General features: G+C 35.4%; 1 non-coding gene across 1 annotated transcript; it reads left to right on the forward strand.

Annotated features, from left to right (window-relative positions):
• The first annotated feature begins 5,559 nt into the window (after positions 1-5,559).
• LOC117038576 (U2 spliceosomal RNA) lies at positions 5,560-5,754 on the forward strand. The gene has a single exon (XR_004425672.1). It is a non-coding gene; the product is annotated as a U2 spliceosomal RNA (small nuclear RNA).
• Positions 5,755-6,069: the final 315 nt, after the last annotated feature.

The following is a 6,069-nucleotide window of genomic DNA, read 5'->3' on the forward strand; positions in this document are numbered from 1 at the left end:
CCAACTGGCTAAAATTGCATCATTTTGCATCATTTTATTAGGAAAGGTTTCATACATATAGCAAAATACATACATCCTTCTTCCCACCCCTAAGTGTTAACATTTTACTATACTGGCTTTATTAACATTTATTTAGCTATCCATCCTTTTATCCATCCATTAATCTATCTTATTTTTTGGATGCATTTCAAAGTAAATTGCAGCCATTAGTACCCTTCCTCTTAAATACTGCAGCATGAAAATATCCACATTTAAAATGTAAAACTAGAAATAAAACACAAAGGTGGCCTTGGTGACAGGCTGAGAGCACTGAGGTGGAGCTGGGGAAGCAAAGAAAGAAGAAATCTATAAGATAAATAAGTACTAAGGATGTCATATACAACATGATGGCTCTAGCTCAGGCTACTGTCTGATACATCAGAAAGTTGTTAAGAGAATAAATCCTAAGAGTTCTCATCACAAGGAGAAAAATTTTTCCTTTTTACTCCCTTACCCTGTCTTATATTACTTCTGTATTTCCTTTTCTTTCTTTTCTTTTTATTGCATCTATATGAGAAGATGGATGTTAGCTGAACCTGCTGTCATTTCACAACATATGTAAATCAAGTAATCATGCTGCATGCCTTAAACTTATACAGTGCTGTATATCAATTATTTCTCAATAAAACTGGGAAAAAGCAAAAAATATGTTGCACACCTTAAAAAAAATAAAAGCAGAGATTAAGGGCAACTGGAAACAAGCGTTTAACCTTGACAGCTTTGCCTTGGGGCCTTTCCTGGATGTCTAGTATTTTCCTCCCCCAGCTAAGCCATTCATCTTCATACACATCTCTGTCTTTATTGCTATTGGATCCTTTGCATAATTGAGTAGGAAATTCACAATAATGCGTTTTTTCCTAGGATAAAATAGTTGCTTTTCTATTAGGCCCTGAGCTTATAATAATGGAAGAAAAATAATCAGCAAGTTATTCATTGAGACCAATTATGTTCACTTAGATACGTAGAAATCACTAGCTTTGTCTTCTATGTTCCAGACACTTAGTAACACTGGAGCTTCCGTCTGTTGATTGCGTGTATTGCTTTTTCACCTAAGGAACTTGGAACATGCTCCAACCTCTGCCTGGAAAGCCTGCTTTATCAAAATCACCTTTGGCTGACTGATTCCCACTGCAAAGTGTGTACATTTATACAGAACTATGTGTATGTCAGTTATATACATTATGCATTACACATAATGCATAATGTATTATATATAATGTATATATTATAATGTGTATATATAATCTATGTATGTATGATATATAATGTTTTCTCTATTCTCCTACATTTAAATATAATACACACGTATTTACATACATGCACATGCTCAACATATGAATCAACTATCAATTTACCTAAGCCATTTTCCACAGCAGCCCCAGTTGAAGGGAGATAATAGTAAACTGTTCTCTATATGTGTATCTCCTTATCCATGTAGGTTCTTCCAGTTTTGTTCTTGCTTTGATCAAAGATTTAGGATGATACCTTCTCGGCAACTCAGTGAAAAGCCAAGGAGAATGCTGAGACAACAGACTACTTTATAAATTAACTGCAATGTAGGGGAATAATTGTAAATTTCACTTTATAAGGGACACATAAGATTTATACGACTAAATTATGTACGGCTATCTGTGGACCTGCTTATGTACGTCAGCCATGATTAAGCTCTTCCATTCAAAGGTGAGCACCTATTTCTGGAGCATAGCATGCTTATACTTTTAAAAGTTTGAATATCCTTATTACTGAAAATGATGCTAGTGTCCATCTAGTAATAGAAGCTGTGGAGTTACTACTAGACAAGTCAAACTTTATTATTGGCATTTACTCATGGGGTACAGAATATTTTGACAGCCATTTTAATGTAAATATTTTAGTCACAATTATGCCACAGGTCAATTTTTAAGACAGCCATAAATTGTATTAAATCAACTTAATTACATGGTTGATTTTTTTTAAAAGAGCAGTTAAAACATTTCCAATTTTCCCATTTTTATTTTATATAATTGATTTCATCAAGGTCTTTTATTTTAATTAAAATTTTAAGATTAATATTTTATTCATCAGTCAAATGTTACTCATTCTGGTTTACTGCCACTGGGGATTTTCTTTGGTGGCAGTCATTTCCTCTTAAGTCCAGTACTCTTTTGTGGATATAAATTCCTCAAGAATATATAATTCTTTGATTAATTTTTACTCAATTTTCAACATTTAAATTTTAGCAGTTAATAAATTTGTATTGTATTTAATTATAGGTAGGTATATACTAGCTAATCTGAGACAAAATTGAGACCATTGTTATAATAGAGAGGAAGAGAAACACAGGCAAGGAGATATGGGGGACCCTAGAAGACGGAGAAATGTGGGAATACAGAAGAAATGTGGCAGTTGACAGAGAGGGGGAGAAAGAGATAGGTGTGAGAGAAGTTATTTTGATATATTGAGTGATAAGCAGTGGATTTCAGTGTGGTATTTATGCAGAGTGAGGTATTCAAAACATCCTTAGGGGTAAGTGTTTTACGTATTTAGGGTGTTAATGCAAATCATTTTTGTAAAGATCACCTTTGGAGCTCCTTTATTCACAGAAGCTTGGAATCAGGGAAGGGGAAACTAGGCTTGTCCATCTTGGCTTGGGAGCAAATGTATTTCCGTGGCATAGAACATTTTTCTATTCTTGAGAGACATGAGAAGGAACAATATTGTGCTGTACATAATAAATAATTCAGAAGAAAGTGAACATATTAATCTCTTTAAAAAGATTGCAAATGAATCTTAATTAGAAGTTGCTGATAATTCTTCTTCCTTTTCTTTTGGGGGGGAAGGATAAAAGAAACATTTCTTTAAGTTCCATAGCATATTTCCATAGACAGTGTACTTTCACATGACCCCACACTGGGTCCAGCTGCATTTTTGCTAGAAAGTCATCTTACTGGCATGGTGTACGGAAAAAGTCATGCCACAGGGAGCATTTGAGATCTTCTCTAGGGCATATGTCAATTTGGCTCAAAAAAACTCATAAAAATTTTCAAAAAGAAAGAAAGAGAGAGAGAGAGAGAGGAAGGGAGGGAGGGAGGGAGGGAGGGAGAGAGAGAGAGAGAGAGAGAGAGAGAGAGAGAGAGAGAGAGAGAGAGAGAGAAAAGAGAGAGAGAGAGAGAAAGAAAGAGGAGAGAAAGAGAGAAAGAGAGAGAGAGAGAGAGAGAGAAAGAGGAGAGAAAGAGAGAAAGAGAGAGAGAGAGAGAGAGAGAGAGAGAGAGAGAGAGAGGGAGAGAGAGGGAGGAGAGAAAGAGAGAAAGAGAAAGAGAGAAAGAGAGAAAGAAAGAAAATAAGTAAGTCATGTCACAGCCTGGACCTAAGGCAAGTGTTCTCTCCTCTCTAGGTCCCACCTTCCTCATGTGTACAAAAAGGAGTTGAAGTTTGAGGTTTTTCTAGCTCTGGATTATAGGTTTACTGTCTTTGGGAGGTTTATATATGTCCTCTGGATATTCTGTAAATGACCAGAGAGCAGTGTCAACACAGCTTTGTCTTTCTACCTACAATCTGATGACTGGAACACTTTCATTATTGAACAGCTGCCATCCCTTCTTCCATTACTGACCCCAGCTTATGGTAGGTCAGGGGCAGGGCCTTGGCCCAGGCTGACCCCTGGTTAATGGGAAGTGAGCGTAATCACATTAGCTCAGTTGGGATTTTTGAAAATTACATTAGCTCATCCAACAAAAGTGAATCTGCCAATAATTGATGTGATGGATTTGCAATTAGAATATAGAGGGTTTTTTCTTCCTTTGTGTCATTTTGGTAAAGAAACAGATAGAAAAACCACCCAAAATAAATTAAAATTTCAAGCAGCTTACAGAGTATGTTTTAATAGAATTTCATCCTCTAGTTATTGCTTTGTTCCCCTAAGTAAAGGATATTTTGGGGAATGATATTTCTTGGTCATTTTACATAATCTACTTAAGGGTCACTTTACATAATCTACTTAAGGGTTCTTGGTAAAGATCACAGATAAATAAGTTTGAATAGTTATTAAAAACACTTGTGCAAGCTGAAAATGTCAGGAATACTGGTTTCACTTAAAATCTTTAGAGGAATATTTATTTGCTAGGTTTTTATAATCCAATATGAAAAGTACAATAATGTAGAGTATGAGGTACTTTTAGAACCTACATTCGAGAGCCTTTAATTCTGTTTTTGAGTGGGAGAAGTGTTTAAGGTAGACCAGATAGAGAAAGTAGGCACTTATTTGCCTGGTAGGATATGCTGAAAGGGAGCTAACATGAATTAAATATCAAATACAATGCTATTTTTTTTACATGCATCATATTAAGAACCGCATAGAAGAGATATTACTTGTATTTCATTTCACAGGTGAAAAACTGCAGCTCACATTCCTTAAGCAACTTTCCCATACCACACAGATAATAGATAGTTGAGCAAGACTCAAGACTCTAGAGCCTTGAGCATTGTTCTCAATTCAGGCATTAGATTAAAAATCACCCAAGATCTGGAAAACAACATCTAAATCAACAAAAGCAATAACAATAAAGGCTTAGTGAATCAGAATCCTTGGGAGAGGGGCCATCTTTAGTTTTAAGAAATTCCACAGGTAATCCTGATGTATAGCCAGGAAGGACTGGTGTGGATGAGGGGTCAGTATGGGCAGTTTAGATGGGTTCTAGTTTTGGAGAAACCCTAAAATGTATCTGGTAGTCATAAAAGAATGAAGTTTTCGGTGGTCTTCAGGAGATATGATATACTTGTCTTTTTGTAGTAGACATACCTCTGCTGAACATGTGTGAATTGCGAGTTAGTCATTGCACTCGGAAGGCATATAAAAGGCACTAGGTTTACTGGGGTTTCCCTCTTTTTTTCCACAAAGAAGAAAGATAAGGAGCAGAAACTAGAACACTGGAGTTCCATGAAAGGAAAGAGACAGTCTTTCCAAGTAGGGTGAGTCGCAACCACCTACGGAAGAGAAGGCATCACAGGCTCTGGAAAAGGAAGAGTATGTAAATGGAGCAAGGTGCTGGAGACAGCATGGTGTAGGTGGAGAATGGAGAAACTGGACAGAGATGCTGTATCTGAACACAGGGACTCTGACTCCTGTTCCTTTCAGAAATGGCAGACAGTACCTGGGGAGAGCTATATCTGGTTCTATATATTATACTTGAAGAGAAGCATGGAAGAACCAGATGGTGTTTTGAAGGAGTAACTGGGCATTAAGTGATTGGAGAAAGTCATTTAATAAATTAAAGAATTTGGAATGCCCCTTATCTCAGAATGGGAAACAGCAGACTTAGAGGGGGTCATATAAAACCTTTAAAAATGTTTGAAGATATCATGCGGAAGATGTAATACTTTTTCCTTTGACATTTAGAAATTCTTTTTTCACTTTAGTCTTAATTTGTATGGTGCTATCAAGTTGTCTGATTACAAGCTAATTTTATTTCTTTTATCAATGACTTGGTCTTTTACCTGATGGCTCAGATTGTATTTTTATTTATCTTTAAAGTCTAAGAGTTTATCGCTTCTTGGCCTTTTGGCTAAGATCAAGTGTAAAGTCGAAGAGTTTCCAGTACATATTTTGCCGTCAACCATAGTAGATCCATTTTCCCAGATACAATGTTGGGAACTTTATACTTTCATTTTATTCTCCATGATATATTTTGAAGCTTTCTTCATTTTGTTATTTGGATGATCGCTTTTCATTCTACCCCTTCTTTTATTTATTTTAATTATGAGATTTTGAATATTTAACTTAAGGAATTTTTAAATTTGCAAATGTTTCTCAAAAGGTATTTAGTTTTTGTTGGATTATTTATTATAGTTATCCTCTGCTTTATGGTTGATTTTTAAGGGGAGACTTACATTAGCTACAATATTTTTATTCTCATTTAACGTGTCTTTATATAGTGGTTTTATAAGTACTTTTACATAATTTTCTCTTCACCTTGAAATATTTTATATTCTTCTGAATCAGCGTTACTGGGTGTATATAGGCAGGACTTAGGTGTTTCATTGTATTCTAGGTTT

The sequence above is a fragment of the Rhinolophus ferrumequinum genome, chromosome 18 (assembly GCF_004115265.2).
Source record: "Rhinolophus ferrumequinum isolate MPI-CBG mRhiFer1 chromosome 18, mRhiFer1_v1.p, whole genome shotgun sequence".
NCBI lineage: Eukaryota > Metazoa > Chordata > Mammalia > Chiroptera > Rhinolophidae > Rhinolophus > Rhinolophus ferrumequinum.